The 23,034-nt window shown below is 48.5% G+C and overlaps 1 protein-coding gene across 5 annotated transcripts in view; it reads right to left on the bottom strand.

The window, feature by feature from the left end:
- ERBB4 (erb-b2 receptor tyrosine kinase 4) overlaps positions 1 to 23,034 on the bottom strand; it is an 833,408-nt gene that overhangs the window by 360,053 nt on the left and 450,321 nt on the right. The window lies entirely within an intron of this gene.

Genomic DNA, 23,034 nt, shown 5'->3' with positions numbered 1-23,034 from the left:
ACTCAGAAATAAGTGCCAATGGACTCAATTGGACTTACTCCCAAGTAAGTGAGCAGCCTGAAAGACCCGTGTGTGTGTGTGTGTGTGTGTGTGTGTGTGTGTGTGTGTGTGTGGATCTGGGGTGTTTTTTGTGAATGGAACAAATGCAAACAAAATAGGAAAGGAGAGATATCTAATCAATAATAAGGAAATAAAAAAATGGCTAAAACACATGTCCCTTTAAAATCTAGATCAGAAACTCCCTCTCTGGGCCTAAAAAATGCTGATACCCAATTTATTGTTTGGTGATCATCAATTATTTGCTATCCAAGATTCTATCAAAGGTCAGAGGATTTACCCTTCAGGGCTGCAAGATAGGAAAGTCTGAAATAGCAACCACAAAGCGGATTAACACTTTAAAAATCCTCAGCACTTACTTTTCCTGGGTTTATCTGAGCCAATATAAAAGTGATTAGTGCTGAAATCTCACCAAAGTGAGCACTAGCTTATTACTCTATTGCCAGGCATACCTACTGACAGGTAACACTACCCAGAACATTAAATGAGAGTTGGGAAATCACCATACAAATAATGTTTACAAATCTAGAAAAATGAATTGCCCAGATACCCTGGAATGAAGACAGGAATGGGATGAATAAGGACCACAAGCCTTTATTAAGAAACAAACAGCAACCTGTACAGCCATTAATTCAGCCTCACTCATTCTGGGTCCCTATAATTTAAGGTGAGAGCTAGGAAGGCCCACCTCCCACCATCTGCCTTACGTGATAAACCCCACATGACTCACAACACCCAATCGGTCTAAGATCTGGTCCGTTTTCCTAATCCCCAGCCAGTCTTAAGGGATGCCGAAGAGTCTCTCACTGCATCCTTCCCACCCTAGCTGCTCATCTTTATGTGTGATGATCCCCACCAAGGTCCAAGGCTAACTTCCCTTAAGGCTGGCCAGAAGACAGGATAGTTGGGTAAGTGTGGTGTAGTGGTTAGATGTAGTGGTGTAGTGGTTAAGAGCGGTAGTCTCGTAATCTGGGGGACCGGGTTCGCGTCTCCGCTCCTCCACATGCAGCTGCTGTGTGACCTTGGGCCAGTCACACTTCTCTGAAGTCTCTCAGCCCCACTCACCTCACAGAGTGTTTGTTGTGGGGGAGGAAGGGAAAGGAGATTGTTAGCCGCTTTGAGACTCCTTAGGGTGGTGATAAAGCGGGATATCAAATCCAAACTCCTGCTCCTTGCCACAAACCTTGCCTTTGATGGAGATCTTGTTTGGAGGAGGACATAAACCAATGACCTTAGTGTGAGGGCAGGTTGGTATAGAGGAAGAATTCATTCAGGTTTGCCTCCTCCCATAATTTCAAGCTTCTCGCACCCTGGGGATTTAATTCCTTGCCCCTGGAGGAGGTGGTTAAAACCTTGCAACTTCAGCTCTGAGACATGACTGCCCTGGAGATGGAAGGTAAGGAGAGCAGAACTGGATAATGTCCAGAATCTTAAGAACTGGAGATTCCCTTTAACACTGACGGAAGCAGAATCTGTACCTTGGGTTTGGCCTCAAGAGAAGACCGTCTCCAATCACAAAATAGCATGGAAAAGTAATGTGCTAAAAGCACAAGCTCACATTCAGAACAAGCAAAAAAGGTTAAAACTGTATAGTTTTTGAGTTGGGGAGAGAAAGTGTTAAGGACAAAAGCATGATCACATTACATGATACATGCCACCATGTAGCTGTGTGTCTAGCAGTGCTTAGAAAACATGTGTTTTGTCATTTTAAAAAATGAAAACTGTGACCACAATCCTGAATCTCAGCAGGAGTCGTTTACTGAGGTCAGCAGTCAGCAAACCAGAAACAACCTATACAGTACATCAAAATCCTAAATACGAAACAAATGCAAAACATGTAACGTCCCTGAGTGGATACTAATGACCATTTCACTGTATATTTCATTAAACATCTGTGAGCTGCTACTTGGCAAAACACTATGCCAATTTACAGGATAATAGATAAACAACCAAGCTACAATGCATTGAAATAGCTCACCCCAGTCATCTGATTTGACCAGTTCAGATCATGTGAATCACAATCCTGAACATTTTAGCTTAGCAGTAACCTCAGAGACTTTATTGGGATGCCTGCCAGCTAACTCGTTCAGGAACAGCAGCCAAATTAAGAAAACCCGTAGCTATGACACCCTGTGAAGCATTCACTGTGTGAACCAGGGACAGAGGAGCAGAGAATGAATATGCCACGTCTAGAAGATGTTCTGCTGTTAGCTCCCCAGGCTTCTTTTGGATAAGACAAGTGTCTACGCAGAGCTCAGCTCTTTGCTAACGCACGCTCAAGGCTTCTATGGAGACCAGCTGTTTCAGCAGCCCAGCGAAGAGCTGGTATCACCCAAAGCAGCACCCAGCAGGAATAATGTGTTAATGTGACATTTATGGGGGGCAAATTAACATAATGCATGCACATTGCTGCCAGAAATGAGAATAGCTTCAAGAGCATTGTGCCACATTGTAGTATGAAAAATATTGTGTTATAGGTAATGTCCTCGGAGTGGATAGATAATCTGTGTATTTGATAACTTGGAAATTACACCAGGTGCTACAGCAGCCATTTGGCAAACACATGGAAGACAATTTCTCCTCCGACTTTCTGTAGCTCATGGGCATATATTACCAAACACATCTTGGAAAATGCTTTCATTTCTTTTCTGACACCATCTAGAATGGCAACATGTGCACTGACTAGTAATGCTTACCAAATTTCTCCCCATGTGACTTGCTATTGTCTTTGGATTTTCAGGTTCGGAATTACCTGAGACTGGGGACTGGCAGTTAAGTGTGAGAGTTCTGCCAGTCTGATTTGTGTTTTTATTTACACAATTCCGACACGAAAACACATTTGCACAATTCACTACAATTTTCACTATTTGTGTTGTTGTTTCCCGCCTGGGTTACTAATGCATGCAGACATATAAGTATCTTAAATAACCCACCATGCAAATTATCATATCAGGATTCCTTTTAGCACAAATATATATTCATTGTGCATGTGCGCACCAGTATCCTGTAAAAATAAAAACACATAAACTGAATCGTATGTCAAATTCAAAGATTTGTATCCAGTGAAGTTGTTCCATTCTCACAGGACTTTTTGCTCATTCTAGGGGTTGCCCAACCTTCTGGGGCAAATTCGGTAAGGTGGAGAGAGGGAAGAGGGAAGTTCCACTGCACCAGCAGAAGTCCTTGCACCAATGGGATGACTTCACAAACCTATTTTATAAATTCTCCTTCAAAGGAAGGAAGGAAGGAAGGAAGGAAGGAAGGAAGGAAGGAAGGAAGGAAGGAGACAACAGGACACAGGAAACTTGTGGAAGAGTAATGAATCAGGATCGGAGACAGCAATTAATTCCTAATGTTTACTAAATAAAGTCAAGAGAGTTTTGTGTTCCCCAGCATATTTCTGTTTATTCAGATACTGCACACTTGTAAATTGCATTTTTTTGCAGTTACTTGGAATATCCACAAGTAGAACCTTAACCCTGGACATTTATTTCAGCCTTTTAATGCTTCATTTCTGCTGGACTATTTTCCTTTTTACTATTGAATATGTATGTCAGGGGTTTAGGAGCAGAGGCAAGGCCAAGGGAGGAAACAGAGAGCGAAGGGGAGGAGGCAGAAGAAAAGATGAGTGATGACGACGACCCGAGATCTCCTAGTCTTTCCAGTGAATCAGAGGATTCACAGAAAGGAGCACCAGTGGCCAGGGCAAGGGGGGAGTCTAGGGGGGCACCCCAGGAAGATAGAGCCAGAGGGGACTCCGAGGAGAGCAGTTGGAGATCGGGACCAGCGTCACAGCCAGAGAGCAGGGAAGAAGAAGGGAGCCAGGGGGCAAGCGCTGGCAGCTCACCACAGGAGGGAGGGCATGAGTCAGGAGTGGCCACACCTCCATCGGGGAGCGAAGAAACGGTTAAGAGGAAAGTGGAAGGTTGGGCGCGCGCGCCAAGTTCAAATGCAGAGGAAGGCGGCGCAGTAAGCAGCCCGGAAAGGGAACCAGGTCCTAAAGCCCGGCGCAAGGAGGCAGGAGGGTCCGGGTCAGCGTCAGAAGAATCCAGGAAGGAAGAAACCCCGGGGGGTAGAGGGACCCAGAGGAGGACAGTCAGGCGGAAAAGGTGGAGCAGGGCTAGGATATTAAGTTGGTGCACAAGGGGCGGAGACTCAGACGGAGCTTCGCCGATCTAGCTACTAGACGTAGAGTTGCGCGCAGCAGCGTGAGAATGGAAACTGCAATTCAATAAAGACTTTTACTTAATGATCGCTGGCTAGCGTGGTCCTCTGTGAGCTAGGATCTTCAAGCAGCTCTGACAGTAAGCTCCGTCTGACTCAATTGTGGGCATCTACAACCTCGAGGAGGGGAGAGAAGCAGGTGCCCACTAGCGAGCTCACGAACGGCAGACGACATGACGGCTGAGCAGCAGATAGAGGAACTCAGAAAAGCAGTGGCACAACTGAATGCCGAGGCTCTCGCATCCAGGAAGAGAGAGGAGGAGGCAGCTGCCGCCTGCAGGGATCTCCAGGTCAGGTTAGATGTGCTGACAAAGCAGACACCCCGGCAGGAGGGAATTGGGTTGGCGAGACGCACAGGCGGGCTGGTCTCTCACTTCGATGGGAACCTGCAACAGTATCCCAACTTTAGAGCAGACGTACTGTGCGCACTGCAACTGCTGCATAAAGACTTTAGAGATGAGCAAGAGAGAGTGGGATTCATCATGTCTCATTTGCATGGGGATGCTAAAGCATGGCTACGCAATTTATGGAGAGATAAGGATCCGGCACTCCAGAATGCGGATGCCTTTATTAAAGCGATGGATGGGTGTTTTTTATCAAGCATTGACGTGGATCTTGCCCGGAAGGAGGTGCATGGGCTCAGACAAGGGAGGGCCAGCGTCAGGCAGTACCATGCCCGCTTTTTCGCCTTGGTCAGTGCCCTGGAATGGGACAGAGATTCGGCCCCTGTAAGAGACCTCTTTTGGGAGGGGTTGCACAGCTCGATTAAAGATGAGATCGCGAGGGGGGAGAGACCCCGAACCACCCAGGAGGTCGTTCAGAGGGCACTGGCAGTGGGGGTGAGGCTGGAAGAACGTCCGTGGAACAGGGACGAAGGGCGTGGAGGGCGCGAACCAGCCAGGGGCCCCTCCTTCCTTCCCAGAGAAGCAGCGCGGGCGCAATCCACGCCTCCGCCAGGAGGAGGAGTGGAACCTATGGAGGTTGGAGGTGCAAGGGCTCAGTCAGCAACCAGAGCCCTAGCACCGGCAGCAGTGAAAGCAAAGCCTCCTAGAGGGAACAGGAAGTGTTACGTCTGTGAGGAGCCAGGGCACATGGCGAAAGAGTGTCCCCAGAGGCTCCACAAGCTCACTGCAGCCTCGGCAATGGTGACTGCAGCAACGCAGCAAGGAGGAACACAGCAGGGAAACGAAGCAGTCTGGCTGGAGGAAGAGGCCCTGGGGCCCAGCCAGACGTGTTAGTGCCGCAGTCCCCAGAGATTTTACAGCCCGTGAACCCCCTCCCGCCCAAACCAGTGGTGAGGCTCACCGCATCTCTCCAGCTGCCCAATGGAATCGCCATGGACGTGCCAATCACCGTGGACTCGGGCAGCAATGCGGACTTTATAGGGCAGGACTTTGTCGACAAACACGCTATACAGTTGCTGCCGGCCACACTGCCCCTGCAGGTTGTCACGGTGGATGGCAGGGAGCTGCTAGGGGGGCAAGTGGTGAAGCAGACGCCGCCAATGGCGATGCGACTTGGGAATCACAAAGAAATCATCAGCTTCAATGTCACTCAACTATCGGATACGCCCATTGTATTGGGAATGAGTTGGCTGGACAAGCACAGCCCAACGCTGGCTTGGTACCAGAGGCAGCTGGTCTTCGGCTCTTCCTTTTGTGCTGAACACTGCATCGTGCACCGGCAGGAAGGAGAGGAAGAGGAGTCACAGCTGCTACTAGGCACGCTGCAAGCGATTCCCCACAAGTACGCAGAATTTTTGGAAGTTTTCTGCGAGAAGGAGGCGGACAGGCTACCCCCTCACAGACCATATGACTGCAAAATTGACCTGCTGCCGGGGGCGGCGCTGCCTAAAGGGAAACTGTATTCCATGTCGGAGGACGAGCTGCAGGAACTCAAAGAGTTCATCGATCATAATTTGGAACGCGGTTTCATCCGAGAGTCCAAGGCAGCGGGGGGCAGTCCTGTATTCTTTGTTAAAAAGCGAGACACGCCCCAAAAAAGACTGGTAGTGGACTATCGCATTTTAAACAGTGTGACCAAGCCGTCGGACTTCCCCATGCCCCGAATCGACGACCTCCTGGCGAAGGTGCGGAAGGGAAAAGTGTTCACCAAATTAGACCTGCGAGGGGCGTACAACCTCATTCGCATGCGGGAGGGAGATGAGTGGAAGACGGCCATGTTCACGCCACTGGGTACCTACGAATACAGAGTTATGCCTTTTGGACTGCAAAATGGCTCCCACGTTTTTCAAGCTTTCATGCATCACGTGTTGGCGGGACTTCTCTACAAGACGTGCGTCTGTTTCTTAGATGACATCCTGATCTTTTCGGAATCGCAGCAGGAGCATGACAGGCACGTCAAGGAAGTGCTGACCAGACTAAAGCAACATAGGCTCTACGCCAAGCTGGAGAAGTGCCAATTCGACGTGACGGAGGTGGATTTTCTGGGCTACAAGTTGTCTGACAAGGGGCTCGCCATGGACAGCGCCAAGGTTCGAGCGGTATTGGACTGGAAGAGCCCACGCAACCGGAAAGAGGTCCAAAGGTTTGTCGGCTTTGCGAACTTCTATCGCAAGTTTATCAAGGGCTTCGCTATGCAGACAGCGGCCATCACAGACACGCTTAGCTCCAAGAAAAAGAAGTTCGTTTGGACAGAGGAGGCAGAGCAGTCCTTTCAGGCACTCAAGCGTCTCTTCGCGTCGGAAGAGCAGCTGCTTCACGTCAACCCCAGCAGGCCGATGAGGGTGGAGACAGACGCCTCGGACAGAGCCGTGGGGGCGGTCCTGCTGCAAAAGGACCAGCAGGGGGCGTGGCGACCGGGAGCGTTTTACTCCAGGAAGCTCAGCAAGTCCGAGCAGAACTACACCATCTGGGACAGGGAGTTGCTGGCCATTCATGCAGCGTTCAAAGCGTGGAGGCACTTCCTGATCGGCGCCAAGCACACGGTGCAGGTTTGCACGGACCACAAGAATCTGGAGCACTGGCGCACGGCACAGTTCCTAAACCAGAGGCAGATACGCTGGGCTGAGTTTTTTGCGAACTTCGACTTCCGCATAGAGTATGTCCCGGGGGACACTAACATCATGGCGGACGCCCTCTCCCGTAAGCCACAGTATCTGGAGGACGCAACGCCAGCGGCCGCCATGCACATCTTCGCACCAACAGTATGGGCGTGCGCCGCGGCCACCGTGGACCTGGAGGCGGTGCGACGAGCGTTGCAGGATGACTCCTTCGCGCAAGCAAAGATGGCAGAGGTACAAAGGGGCAAGGCTGTGGCCGACGGTTTCCAGCTGCGAGATGGATTGCTCATCCGTAAAGGGGCCATCTACGTGCCGGGAGACGACCTTCGCGCCAAGGTGCTGCAGCAGCTGCACGACGCGCCCACGGCCGGGCACTTTGGCAAGGAGAAGACGGTGGAATTAGTAGCCAGGGATTTCTGGTGGCCTGGAATGAGAGGGGAGGTCGCAGACTACGTGGCGAGGTGTGACACCTGCCAGAGGGCCAAACCAGTGCACAGACCGCCGGCCGGACTGTTGGAACCGCTGCAAACTCCGGTCGAACCTTGGGAAAGGGTGGCTCTGGACTTTGTCACAGATCTGCCCAGCTCGAGGGGCAAGACGGCAGTGCTGGTGGTGGTGGACCTGTTTTCCAAGATGGCCCATTTCATTCCGTGTGCTAAGGTGGCCACGGCGGAGCAAACCGCCAAACTGTTCATAGACCACGTGTTCAAGGTTCACGGTCTGCCACGGTCTATTCTGTCCGACCGCGGGCGGCAGTTCATCTCGAATTTCTGGCAGAAGCTGATGGGCTTCCTAAACGTCAAGATCAACCTGGCGTCGGCGAGACACCCGCAGACCAACGGGCAAGCGGAGCGGGTCAATGCCATCATGCAGCAGTACCTGAGATGCTATGCGAATCAACAGCCTGCGACGTGGGTGGATTACCTGCCGCTTGCCGAGTTCGCCTACAACAACACGAAGCACGTGTCCACGGGGGTCACGCCGTTCTTCGCCAACAACGGGAGGCACCCCAGAACCTTCCCGGGACTGGAAAGAATGGGGGAGGGGGAGCCGCAGACGGCGGATGCGTTCGCGTCGGAGCTGCAGGAAGTCCACGATCAGCTGAGGCGCCACCTGGAGCTGGCCAAACACGCATACAAGGTACAAGCGGACAGACACAGAAGGGTTGGCGAAGAGCTCCACGTGGGAGACTGGGTCTGGTTAGCAGCCCACGCAGTGCCGGCCAGGTCGTTGGCCAAGAAGAAACTAGGGCATAAACAACTGGGGCCCTACCAAGTCGAAGAGCAGGTCAACCCGGTTGCTTTCAGACTGGCACTTCCGGAGGGTTCCAGAATGCATCCGGTGTTCCACAGATCGGTGCTCACTCCCTACAAGGCACCGCACAGGTTCCAGGAACCCGGAACGGCGCCGAGTCCAGTCAGAGACAGAACAGGGCACGCGGGAGTGGCACAGAAGGAGCGCATCAACGAAGTCACGGAGATTTTGGACTCCAGATGGGGGGAAGAGGGGGTAGAATACTTTCTCGCCAAGGAGGGCACCCCGGCCAGTGCGAACAGCTGGGTGCCGGGCTACGCCTTGGACGAACCTCTACTCAAGGACGAGTTTCATGCCCTCTTCCCACATAGACCTATGCCAGCAGACTTTTTCGACGACTGGCTTTTCACGCCCACGCTTTCGGCCAGCACTTTCCGGGGGTTCAACTCGGAAGAGGACCCGACACAAGACGTCCGTTCCCCGGAGGGGTCACCCTCGGGATCTGCATCAGAACCCTCGTATTGGTGGGACGATAGATCAGAGGAGCAGTTCCGCAGAAGGTGGCTGGAAGGCCCAGGACGAGCAACGCCGCCAGGAGGAAGTGAGGGAGAAACGGACATGGACGTTTTCGGGGACGACCCTGGTTTCGAGCACGGCGGCACAGAGATGGAAGCGGAGGTGACCGTCGTCGACGAGAGCAGGGAGGAAGACCCGCGAGACTTCAGATGGAGTCCCGCCACGGGAAGCGAACGATATCCGACGTTCGTCCCTTTGCAACAGCAGCACCCAGCTCCAGCACCGGAAGGAGGGGAGGGGGGAATGGGGGGCTTCGAGGGGGGGATGGATGTCAGGGGTTTAGGAGCAGAGGCAAGGCCAAGGGAGGAAACAGAGAGCGAAGGGGAGGAGGCAGAAGAAAAGATGAGTGATGACGACGACCCGAGATCTCCTAGTCTTTCCAGTGAATCAGAGGATTCACAGAAAGGAGCACCAGTGGCCAGGGCAAGGGGGGAGTCTAGGGGGGCACCCCAGGAAGATAGAGCCAGAGGGGACTCCGAGGAGAGCAGTTGGAGATCGGGACCAGCGTCACAGCCAGAGAGCAGGGAAGAAGAAGGGAGCCAGGGGGCAAGCGCTGGCAGCTCACCACAGGAGGGAGGGCATGAGTCAGGAGTGGCCACACCTCCATCGGGGAGCGAAGAAACGGTTAAGAGGAAAGTGGAAGGTTGGGCGCGCGCGCCAAGTTCAAATGCAGAGGAAGGCGGCGCAGTAAGCAGCCCGGAAAGGGAACCAGGTCCTAAAGCCCGGCGCAAGGAGGCAGGAGGGTCCGGGTCAGCGTCAGAAGAATCCAGGAAGGAAGAAACCCCGGGGGGTAGAGGGACCCAGAGGAGGACAGTCAGGCGGAAAAGGTGGAGCAGGGCTAGGATATTAAGTTGGTGCACAAGGGGCGGAGACTCAGACGGAGCTTCGCCGATCTAGCTACTAGACGTAGAGTTGCGCGCAGCAGCGTGAGAATGGAAACTGCAATTCAATAAAGACTTTTACTTAATGATCGCTGGCTAGCGTGGTCCTCTGTGAGCTAGGATCTTCAAGCAGCTCTGACAATGTATTTCTCTACAGTTGACTTTTGGAAATGAAGATTTTTAACTCAGTGTTTGTACATGTGAATAATATAGTTCAGATAGTGGGCACGGGTGCTGGAAATTTCTGTTTTTTCTTTTTAACTACAATTCTAACACAATTTCTAGAATTTTTGCAAAGGAAGTGACTGTAGCCTGAGATGCAAAAGAATCTGGAGATTTTAGCAGTTCTCCTGAGATTGGATTTTACAAGTCCCCAAAGTTCTTCTCTGAAGCAGAAACCTATGAGACATTTACCAACAACTCTAGTCATTATGCAATTTGCCTTTGATCCACTGTCTTAATTCCCGGGAGGAGAAGGAACCACAGGGGAGCGGGTGAACTATTGTCATTTGCTGAATTTGGCACTAGGAAAGCCAGGCTGCTGCATCTGGCTGCTCCTTGTTATCAAAATGCCAGCCTTCAGGCTGCTCCTAATTATACAGGTGCGCATTGCTCACGTGTGCCATGCTCATATAGCTTTAAGGCCTAAAAGGGTCAGGAAAATGCAGGCTGAGAATGATAACTTATATACTAAATGCTATTGCCAAATACCAGTTTCTGCATTTGTTCGGTCATGTGGGGAATTGGGACAGGGCTTGGTTGGAAGCTCCAAATTCTTAGGCTCTCACTTGAGCAGAGGGAAGGGGATTAAATCGCACTGGACTTCTCCCCCTCTCTGTCTCAGTTTCTGGGCACCCAGGCACTTTCAGTGGAATTCCTCCCTGAATTGCCTCTCAAGTCCAGCTCTTTAACGCTGGTCCCCGTGCCCTTCTCTTTCTTCCGTATGCCCCTTGTGACTGCAAGATGCCTGACAACAGGGGCTCAGCGTTCTTCTTCACCATCAAGGCAACGGGGTGACTGGTTCCTAAGGTGTCTTCTGGCCTTCATTAATGAGCCACCCCAGCCTCACCTCCTTTCCCTCCCCACTCCTGACACAGGCTACAAAGCTACACCTCCCTGCCAAGAACCCTTTCACACCAGCACAAGCTAGAAAGGAGTCACATCTCCTAAGGACTCTTCTTCAGCAGTGATGTGGGTTTACTCTGCCCCCTAGCCAGGAACATTTGCAATCTCCTAGCTAAAGCTCAAAAGAAGAAGAACCCAGAGCTATGATAATTTCAACTGACAGAAGCAGCAGGCAGTTCTCTGGAGAAGCACAAAAACAAGCTCAAGTTCTTTCTGATGGTTAGCTGGACAGACACTATCTTACTTTTACATTTAAAAGGAAATGAATGCATATGTGTTTTAACGTAGTGCAGGGGGGAGAGGAGTTTCAGAAGAGACAGCCCCTAGAGCAGTTTGAGAACATCAAATAAAAAGGCCTCCAGCATGTTCTCCCAATGTGACACCTTTGTTCGTTCAGCCCCAGCCTGCAGGCACATTCCCTGTGACACACGAAAGGTTCCTCATATCAGAAAGATACAAAATACAAATGAATTGCCAACCTGTACGTTCATCTGCCCATCTCCACCACTCACAATTTATAATGGAATATTTATTTACAAATCAGATTGAGGAAGCACTATTTGTAAATGTCACTGAACACCCCAGAGCAGGTAGTGAATGTAGTTGCCTGTCTGTTCACGTTTATAGAAGCAGATACTTTCCTTGCAGTCGGTCTTCAGAGTCCTTCTGTTTATTCTCAGCTTTGGACTTTGGTGTTTTTGTGTGCCGTCTATTTTCATTTCCCACCTGAGTTGGTTCTCTATCTCTGTCCACTTTTTCGTCTCTCTTAATGTATCTACAGTAACATGCAAACCCTACAAGTCCATGCAGACTCTGTGCTTTATTATGAATGCAGAAGGCAGCCATCACACTAAACAGAAGCACCATATTTCCCATTCAATCACATTTCCTACCATTTCCTAGGACCCCTCCTAATGCTGCAAGTTATATGACATGGGAACATTTTGACTGATTGCTTCTATGCCTGGAAGTATCTTGTTGAAATGCTTCATATATACCTACTGCTCTCATGTAAGCAAACAACAAGCACAAATAAATACTAAGCATAGAAGAGAAATGTGTGTACTGCAGAGGTGCTGCCTATGCCTTTAGTATTAGCAGTTTCACAGAGAGGATCTTAAGGGAAAGTAACTTAAATTTTAAAAGAGGATTTCAGTGTCACATTTTCTGCAAGGAAGAGAAGCTTTTGGGGGGATACTTGCATCAAGGTAACATAAAAGTTTGAAATACATGGGAAATAATGAAGAATGCAATAACTTGCAGCCAGGGGCAGAGGAAGAGGTGTGTGGTGGGGGCGGGTCACCCTGGGTGTCACCACTGGGGGGGTGACAAAATGCCAGGCGGCACTCTCCGCGGGGCCTGCAGCACGCCCAAGCCATGCGTCTCTCCTGGGAGAGACACGGTGGCTTGGGCGCCCACGGGCTCCGCGCTGCCCCAAACAGTCCACCCCCCTCCCCCTCAGCTGTAGGGCGGCTGAGTGGGAGGAGGCAGGCAGACTCCTCGGAGGCTCTGCGGAGTGTCCTGCCCCAGCTGGCCCTGCCCCGCGGGCACAGGGCACACGTGCCGCCCCAGGCACCTGATCAGCTTGCTCTGCTGCTGCTTGCAGCAGCTGCGTGGAATATAGTCATGTTCTCCACATCGCTCTGTGAATGGCAGGGTGATTGACATGAGTGGTCATTTCCTCACACACTTAAGACAACAGAGTTAAGTCATTTCCTGGTTAAGTCATTATGGTCTCCCAGTCTCGTTTTTTTCTGGGGGTACTCGGGGTACTTAGTACCGGCACCTTTCCCCACATGTTAAAAGTCAGGCACTTAATGTAACAATTTCATGGTGAATTTCACCAGCACCTTCCCCCCTTTCTTTTTCTTTTTAAAAAAGCACTTGGGTCTCCCCCACAGGAAAACTGAATATTCAAGGTTTGAGTCTCAACTTCTGCAGATCTTAGCAGGAGGAGATCATTTCTCACCTCCAAAGCTGTCCCCTCCTATCTACTAGTAGATTGTATCCTGGAAACTTGCATGTACAATTGCTTGGGAGAATTATGGACAGTTCCTTCAACCAATGCCCTACTGCTGACTCTTCATCCCTTGGTCTTAACACCACCATAAATCCTGCAATGCTGCATTTTCATCTCAATGGGTGGCCTCTGCGTCTCTGCTCATCACAGTTTTGATGTTCGACAACACATAACTCACTTTTCACAGGCAGAGAGATCTAGCAGTACAACAAAGGAACGATCAGGCTGGGGCTCCCATGTGACCTGAAGAGATGTACTTCATCATTTTTATGAACACTCCTACAAATTCCTCATGAACTGAAGCTTGGCAAGGAGGAGAAATGTCAATACATTCAAATTACAGGCGAGAAAACATGTGCATTTCCTTCTCATTGGTGCCATTGGAATGGAATCTATAAGGTATACATATTTGTCCCATATTTCCAACTGGGAGGAGTTTCACAGTGCTGTAGGGTTTAGCAGTTTTATTTGGTTAAACTGCAGCATTATAGCATCTTTGCAATATGTGTTTTATTTACAATTATCCAACTAGAACATTGTGAAGGTAAACACACTTCAATATACTAGAAGCGCAGTCTGCCTCACATTCCCACAGAGCAACAAGGCTTCACCAGGCCACTGCATTCAAACTGCAAACTATTATATTTATTTTTTGCTAATTCTTTGTTCTTTAAAATAAGTGCAAGGCTGCTATGTCTTTTTTTTATCGTCATAACAAATTCTTGCTCAGGGCAACAGCAGCAAAAATAAAATCCAGGTTTCTTACATGTTGCACAAAACAAAGTGCAAACAAGTCAAGGTCCCGTGCTCAACAATTTGATCTGTTTAGAAACGACATTATCAAACACTATCTGCCCAAGCAGAAAGATTACTGGGTTTCACTATTTAACTTCCCAGAATGCAAACATTGAAAGAAAATTCTGTTTTGTCAAAATCCATTGAGCCAGCATAGTGCTGAAAGGCTTGGGAGTTTTCCAGACAGATCCCTCGTGCTTGCATTGTCCATGCATAGCCGCAAAATATTGTTGTGCCCCTCAGAGGTACCAATTTATATCTGAATTAATGCTGCACCAATTGTTACCCACTTGGACTTTGATTTCTGGTTGAAAGGTTGCCATCTCAAGAAGTCCCATTAAAGAACAGTCTCCTTCCTGCAAACAACCTATGCTTGAATTAAAGGAGGGAGGGGCAAATCTGTGCTTTTTGTGACGAGGCCCCTTAGCTACTGTTTTGGAATATTCCAGCGGTTGGGGGGGGGGAGAGAACTTGCCCCCTATCCTTATTCAAGGCCCCTCTCCACAAGGTCTCTCTTCTACCATGTGTGGGGCTGAGGAGAGTTGCTTTATTTACTCTGCCTATTCAGCACTTATCCGAAAGACAGCTCAGTAGTAATGTGAATGTTCAATGAATATCATGCATTTAGTTGAGGATAAACCAAAACTGAGAAATGTAAGTATTATTTTTGTAGCTTTTTAAAAACCCACAACAGTCCCAACGTAGAACTGAATAAAAATGGGGTAGTTTCAAAAGTTGCTCATGGACAGAAAGAAAAATACGTGAGGGGTAAGGAACCCTTTCCAGCCTGAGGCTCAAATTCCCTTGAGGGGCTACTTTCTAGGACTGGACATGCCAGTGGTAGACAGAACCAGGGGCAAAGGTAGGTGGATCAACAGATGTGACTCTTATCTCTGTCCTGTAGAGCACATCCCAGCCATGCTAAAGAGGCAGAGATTTCTGACCAGGGCTGCACCAATCTAAAGGAAGAAAGCCTCCAGATATCAAGTGAGAAGCTGTTCCCTGGAGAAATGGTTGCAAGAAGAAAAAGAGCAACAAGCTCCAAAAGCTGGATCGGACAAGCTACAAAAAATACCATTGGTCTTTTATAGCACTTTTGGATATTTTCCACCAGTTTCTTCTGAAATTATGTTTTTACAGCCATATCCAAGACCAGGGGTTGCCCAGTTTTGGGGGGCTAGTGGCCACACTGTGCATTTTGAGAGTGATGTGGGCACCAGCCACAAAATGGCAGCCATGGGAGCATGGCATAACACAACATGGTTGCCTTGCTGGGGCATAGCACAGCCCAAAATTAGACTGAATACAGTCATGGGGAAGCTTTCCTGATAATTGCGTTTCCATACTAGAAAAAAGATCAAGCTGCTGAATTTATTTCTGACATACAACTGTTAAAGGCATGAGAACCCTGCTTTCTCCCAATGCTAACAAAAGCTCAATCCTGTGCCCACTTACCTGGGAGTAAGCCCCAGACTAACTTCTGAAGTATACATGTATACCACTGTACTGTGAGTTAACTATACAGTGATTTTTTGATGAGTGTGCACAGCAAGAGACATGTCTAAGGGCCTTTACGAAGTTTTCACATTTATTTTTTAATTGCTGCACCTACTACCACTTGCTTTCATTTATCTGCCCCCACCATGGTGCCACCTGAATGGCACCATGCCGCGTGGCAGGGGTGGCCTTCCTAAGCATCTTTCAGTGCATTACTCCAAAGTCCTGGAGGGAGAGAATTGCAGTGACAGACTGATAAGGCAGAGCAGTAGAGTTTAGCCATGCTAACGATGAAACACGCTGTCTTGGGACTGACTTGTTTGCAAATGCTTGCGTCCAAGGAGAGAAGAGCTTGTTTACTGAAGATGCAAGGAATAGGTTATCTGAAATACCCCAAAGCATTAGTACAATTGCACAGTTTTTCAGAAAGTGAAGTAGAAAACACCTGCCAGTTTGTATTATTACTGGTACACTCTTCCTTTTGCAGGCCTTTGTCAGTCAGACTAAGCAGAGAATGAGCCCAGGCTTAAGCTGAATATGCTGATTAACAGGAAGCCAGAGTCAAGAGCACGTGACTGATAATATTATAGCCACCCCTCTGAAGTGATATAACATAGTTTTAATCCTTCAAAGACAACATGCCTAACATAATTAGACATGAAGGGATGGTGTGCCTTGTTCTTGTAATGGAAAGGAAGGTGTTTATTCAAACTAATCCCTCTGCCTCCAAAATCCCATATACTGTATTGCAACCATGTGAAACTTTTAACACCTCCCTTCCTCCCAGCTATTTCACACTCACAAGATCACATGAGACAAATGAGATACCCTCAGGCTGTGTGCTTCTTGGTAATGGATCAAACAATGTAGAGGATTTGTGCAAACACTGGTATACAAAGCTAACTACACTGGCTAACTAACAAACAGTTGGAACATAAACTAATGAATGTTTTGTGCCTCAGTGCTGGGGACTCATATGGCCACACCTTACAAGTCATGCCTGCATGGAGAGAAGCAGCCCTCCGGAACACTATCAAAGAACAAAAAGAGAGGACATCAGCCATTTTGAGATTTGGGATTTGATGCACATAGAAGTGGACACAGCTGTGACTTCAATTTTCCGTGGCACCACCTTACAAAGTTTGCAGCAGCAAATATACACAGCTGATGGGAGCAAACTGCAGGGCAACTGCCTTTCCCAGGGACATTTCACTCATCTTAAACTGTTTGTTTCGAACCTGTCATGGAACTGTATCTACATCATCAGAGGGAGGAGGCGGAGATGCGGGCAGGTGTTCCAAGGGCTAACCATATTGGGGGAAAGCGGAGGAAGGCCCGCAAGCACTTCTCCCATAGATGTGTAGTGGTAGACTAGCATAGATGGTCTGATCTGCGGGTTTACTTTGGGCACTATTCCCCCCCCCCTTCCTCCCACCCTGCCTGATGGAACTGAGAGCTGCAGATGGAGCACGAGAGAAAAGATACAGAACTGCAGCAGCATCTTCGCAGCTTGGAATTCGTTTTGCACAAAATGTGGTTGCTGCTTGTAGTTATTTAACTGCAGTGTTTCATCAGCTGGTGTCTTGAGCAGCAACCTCTGGAAACGAAGGGCTAAAAACCGGCGCTGCTCTCCCAAATTACCTAGTTCCTTTTAACTTTGTATTTCAGTTGGTTGACTAAAATCCCTTATTTTGGCTGCTGATCCCTTATTTTCAAATCTGTAAGTTGACAGCTATGCCAGAGGGGCTGCTTCCCCCAGCCCCCATGGATCCAATGCCCAGTTTCCCAGGAACGTACATGGTTTTTTTTGGGGGGGTGGCAGTGGTGAGGAATTATGAGCAGTAACCTGTGCAAATAGCACATGCCATTCATGCATCCACACTAAAGTTAAGGACTGAACAAGACTGATGTCAATCTCTCTCTCTCTCTCTCTCTCACACACACACACACACACACACACACACACACACGCCCCTACTAGAAATGCATTTCCTAATACCTTCCACACTGCAGAAACTAGATGCTTATAAAACAACACTTAGAATAGGTAGAACTCAGATGCAAGATAGACTTTAAAGCCAGTGAAATCCTCAAAACATGTACAGCAATAACTGAGTTTTCAATTATACGTTTGGTTAAGCGCTGCCAAAATATTTAGCTCCAATACAAGACCAATGTAAGCCAAAAATAAAATGCAGCCCTTCAAAAATGGAAAATAGTATGTAGAAAGATGTGTACAGTGGTACCTCGGGTTACAGATGCCTCAGGTTACATACGCTTCAGGTTACAGACTCCACTAACCCAGAAATAGTACCTCGGGTTAAGAACTTTGCTTCAGGATGAGAACAGAAATCTTACTCTGGTGGCACGGCAGCAGCAGGAGGCCCCATTAGCTAAAGTGGTGCTTCAGGTTAAGAACAGTTTCAGGTTAAGAACGGACCACCAGAACGAATTAAGTACTTAACCCGAGGTGTCACTGTATTTAAATGCTGAGGATCTGCATTTCATTTGACCTAATCTCTCTCTCTGTCTCTCTCTGTCTCTCTCTGTCTCTCTCTCTCTCTCTCTCTCTCTCTCTCTCATTTCTGCCTATCAGAAGATTTCCATGTGTGTTGTCAAATATTGTTGCTGCTTAGATGAAAAGTTTGTTTTGGGTGAATATAAAAATAATTCCCACTGCTGCTTCATTTTTATACAGGGACATGTTTGTTACTCAGGCATGCTGCTGGCCAAGGTGGAAACAGGGGCTTACTTTGATCTTTCAAATTTCAGCGCCATCTCGCCTTCTGTTCTGCTCAATTCACTATTCCACAGTTGTGCCCCCTGCAGCGCCCCTAGGCTTGGCACTTCATACAGTGGAACCAGTCATGATGCCCTAAATCCACATCTGGTAAAAAAGGACTCCCTGCACATTCAGTAGTTGTGTATATATAGATATACACAATCATGCATTTTTACCCTGGTCTTCAGTCGAAAAGGCTCCCAGAATAGCTTTTGTTGTTGTTTAGTCATCTTAGTTGTGTTCGACTCTCCATGACCCCATGAACCAGAGCATGCCTTGGAAACTCTCACTTTCTTCTCAAAGATTCTCCTTTTTTATGTCCATGGAGTTTCCTTGGCAAAATACTGGAGTGGTTTGCCAGTTCCTTCTCCGGGTGGATCACATTTAGTCTAAACTCTCGGCTATGACCTGTCCATCTTGGGTGGCCCTGCACAGCATAGCTCATAGCATCTCTGAGTTCTTCAAGCCCCTTCGCCACGAGAAGACAGTGATCCATGAAGGGGCCTAGAATAGCTTACATTCTCAATAAAAAGAAGCTCCTGCTTGCAGGTTTACAATCTAAAAGACATAGCACAAATGAAAGCAGGGATGAGGAGGGCAAAGAAATCCAAGCAAACTCAGGTACGTGGAGTAATATAAAGATTCTTACTAACAACCAGCCGAACTGGAAACATTTCAAGGAAAGGAGGAGGAGCCAAATGGATCTGGTCTCTTAGTACTGTAAAGTTGATTTGCTGCCCCAACTCTCCTGCCCCCGCCTGGGTAAACGACTACTGCCAAGTGACAGCTGAAGGAGTGACTATCAGGGATTGGCCTGCACATTCCCTGGTGGCCTGCTGGAATGTGGAGTTAACCAGGGGTATTGACTGTTCGGCTCCAAAGCGCCGTCTCCGATTGCATGGAGCCTGGACAGCCCTGTGGTTTTCCATGGATCTGAGGGCAATGAAACAATCACTGAGACGGCTAGAGCGTTGGTGGCGGATAACTCATTCTGAAGCTGACCGGACACGGGTTAGAGCTCAATGTCGAGCCTACCAAGTGGCGGTAGCGACGGTGAAGAAGACTTTCTTCACCACCTCTATTGCATCTGCAGAAAACAGCAGCAGGAGACTTTTTCAGGTGGTTCACAATTTAGCGGAACCACCTGCGACATCTGGGCCCAGTACGGGCCACATGATCTCCTGCAATGATTTTGCGAAGTTTTTTTTTTGCAGATAAAGTCGCTCAGATTCAGAAGGAGGTAGACTTCACCGTGGGAGCAGGACCAGGGCGGGAGAGTGCTAGAGTCCCGTCTAGTCAAGTTGTGTCGGATCAATTCCAATCTGTTACCTCTGAGGATGTGGACAGGCTGCTTGGACAAGTGAAACCAACCACCTGTCTCCTTGATCCTTGCCATCCTGGCTTATAAAAGCTAGCCAGGAAGGGCTGGGTGATGGGCTTCTCTCTGTGAAGGAGCCTTCCCAGACCCGCTGAAAGAGGCGGTTATCAAACCGCTTCTTTAAAAACCATCTTTAGATGCTGCCAATATGGCTAACTATCGCCCAGTCTCAAATCTTCCATTCTTGGGCAAGGTGACTGAGCGAGAGGTTGCTGAACAACTCCAGGAATGCCTGGAAGAAGTGGACCATTTGGATCCCTTCCAGTCAGGATTCAGGCCTCATCATGGGACTGAAACTGCCTTGGTCGCACTGGTCGATGATCTCCGGTGGGCTAGGGACAAAGGAGAGAGCTGTTTCCTAGTTCTGCTGGATCTCTCAGCGGCGTTTGATACCATCGACCATAACATCCTTCTGGACCGTCTTGAGGGGCTGGGAGCTGAGGGCACTGTTATACAGTGGTTCCGCTCCTTCTTCCTGGGCCATGTTCAGAAAGTGGTGGTGGGGGATGAGTGTTCAGGCCCCTGGGCTCTCACTTGTGGGGTGCCTCAGGGTTCTGTCCTCTCCCCCATGCTTTTCAACATCTACATGCAGCTGCTGGGAGAGATCATCAGGGGGTTTGGGCTGGGTGTTCATCAGTATGCGGATGATACCCAGCTCTACCTCTCTTTCAAATCAGAACCAGTGAAGGCGGTGAAGGTCCTGTGTGAGTGCCTGGAGGCGGTTGGAGTATGGATGGCGGCTAACAGATTGAGGCTGAATCCTGACAAGACAAAACTACTGTTTTTGGGGAACAGGAGGCGGGTGGGTGTGGAGGACTCCCTGGTCCTGAATGGGGTAACTGTGCCCCTGAAGAACCAGGTGCACAGCCTGGGAGTCATTCTGGACTCACAGCTGTCCATGGAGGCACAGGTCAATTCTGTGTCCAGGGCAGCTGTTTATCAGCTCCATCTGGTACGCAGGCTGAGATCCTACCTGCCCGCGGACTGTCTCACCAGAGTGGTGCATGCTCTGGTTATCTCTCGCTTGGACTACTGCAATACACTCTATGTGGGGCTACCTTTGAAGGTGACCCAGAAACTACAACTAATCCAGAATGCGGCAGCTAGACTGATGACTGGGAGCGGCCGCCAAGACCATATAACACCGGTCTTGAAAGACCTGCATTGGCTCCCAGTACGTTTCCGAGCACAATTCAAAGTGTTGGTGCTGACCTTTAAAGTTTAAAGCCCTAAATGGCCTCGGTCCAGTATACCTGAAGGAGCGTCTCCACCTCCATCATTCTGCCCGGACACTGAGGTCCAGTGCCGAGGGCCTTCTAGAAGTTCCCTCACTGTGAGAAGCCAAGTTACAGGGAACCAGGCAGAGGGCCTTCTCAGTAGTGGCACCCACCCTGTGGAACACCCTCCCACCAGATGTCAAAGAGAAAAATAACTACCAAACTTTCAGAAGACATCTAAAGGCAGCCCTGTTTAGGGAATCTTTTAATGTTTAATAGGTTATTGTATTTTAGTGTTTTGTTGGAAGCTGCCCAGAGTGGCTGGGGAAACTCAGTCAGATGGGCAGGGTATAAATAAATTATTATTATTATTATTATTATTATTATTATTATTATTATTATTATTATTATTATTATTATTATTATTATTATTTGAAGTGCAAAGCAGTTCCCTGCCCATTAAATCTACTGGCCAAATAATATTGCCTTGGACCTGATCACTATAGAAACCTTTCTGGGGCCAGCCATAGAAAATACAGGAAGCTGCAGAAAGAAAACCATGCTCTAAATTATTATGGGTCTTGAGTTGTGGCTGTGTCACTGCCCCAGACCATCGTATCACAATGACCTGAGCAAGATGTCACAATAGAAAATTAGTATCTCCTCAGGCTGAAATACACCAAGCACCATATGCAATTAATTTTAATGGAGCCTGCCTGGGAAGAGGGCACAGGAATGACACCATGGAGAAGCAACACACAAACCTTAGTGAGCCTTTTGGACCACACACAAGCAATTAGGCATAGAACTGTACACACTAAAGAACGAGGATAAAAGGAACCATTGCCGTCCTTGCTGAGCACTAGGGAATAATCAGTGCCTGAGAAATAAATAGACCCATATTCAGACTATATACTAATTAAATTAGTATACCACCCATCATAGTGCAGTTCACAACACAAAACACATGTATGTGTGCACAATTTTACTCCCATGGGAAGCAGCGGTGGACTCTGAGAGATGACTCCGGCTGCTTTGCCCCACAATGTTGCTGTGAAAAGATCATGGAGCATCCCTGGGAGGAAAAACAGGGCTACCCCATTGATCTACTTGGGACAGTGATGTGCCCCCCCCCCAATGCTCCTGGAAGGGTGTCCTTCTATAGAAACATTGTGGAGTGAAAAGACGATGGACATCACTAGGAGCACGGCAAATTCTTTCTGTGACACCTAAACGGCTTCTGGGGAGGGGGGGAGAAGCCTCTTCTGCATGCTACAAATCAAGTCCCATAGTCCTGAAATTTGTGAGAATTTTGCCAGTTCACCCCTGAAAAGTGGGGAAAGTGCCCCCCTACATTCACAGTGAGAAAATGGAGCTTGCAGGGTAGAGAGGCACCTTCAGAACAGCACCAGTTTTAAAACAGGCAATTCTTTGCTGTATTATGGGATGCTACCAAAACATACTGGAGCAGGAACCGGCAAGCCACTCCAGTATCCCTGCCAAGAAAACTCCATGGATGAAGACAACAGGCTTGCCTGGCGTGCTCTGGTCCATGGGGTCACGAAGAGTCAGACACGACTAAACGACTAAACAACAACCAAAACATACAGAAACATGTTGCATCCCAAAGCCAACAAGTTTAAAATAAAAATAAAAAACCAAACAGCATTACTTATTTTCACATGCATAATTTACAAGCACTGATCTCCACTCACTTGAAAATACGGGACACTTCCTAAGTGAGTTATGTACGGTACATTCTTGCTTTTCCTCAACTTTGAACACCACAATGGAGATCTCCCATCAGGCGCTATCCAAATGCGCTTTAGTTCACACAAGCCTGCAGGCGCACAAACCCTATGGGGCCAACGTGTCTCAGGCCCCCGAGAAGAGCTTTGTCTGCCCTGTAATCAATTACTTATAACTCTACCAGACATCTCACTCTCTGACCCCCCACACAAGCCATTAGATGTCATTTCCATGGTCTTCGATGAAATATCACCCGTGTGTTTGCCTCTCTGGGCTTCTTTGGGAGGAAGAGCACAATATAAAACAAATAAATAAACAAACTTTAATAAAATGTCCCCTAAGGACCTAAGGAGGGCTTTTTTTCAGCCAGAACTCAGGTAGGCGCCATGCTATTATAAGAGAACAAGGGAGGCATTCTTGGTGAGTTCTGGCACATCTTTTTCTAGAAAAATAGCAC

This window comes from Podarcis bocagei (genome assembly GCF_964188305.1).
Source record: "Podarcis bocagei genome assembly, chromosome: 1".
In the NCBI taxonomy this organism is placed as follows: Eukaryota; Metazoa; Chordata; class Lepidosauria; order Squamata; family Lacertidae; genus Podarcis; species Podarcis bocagei.
The sequence above is the reverse complement of the archived record's forward strand: the minus strand, read 5'-3'. Positions and strand labels throughout refer to the sequence as shown.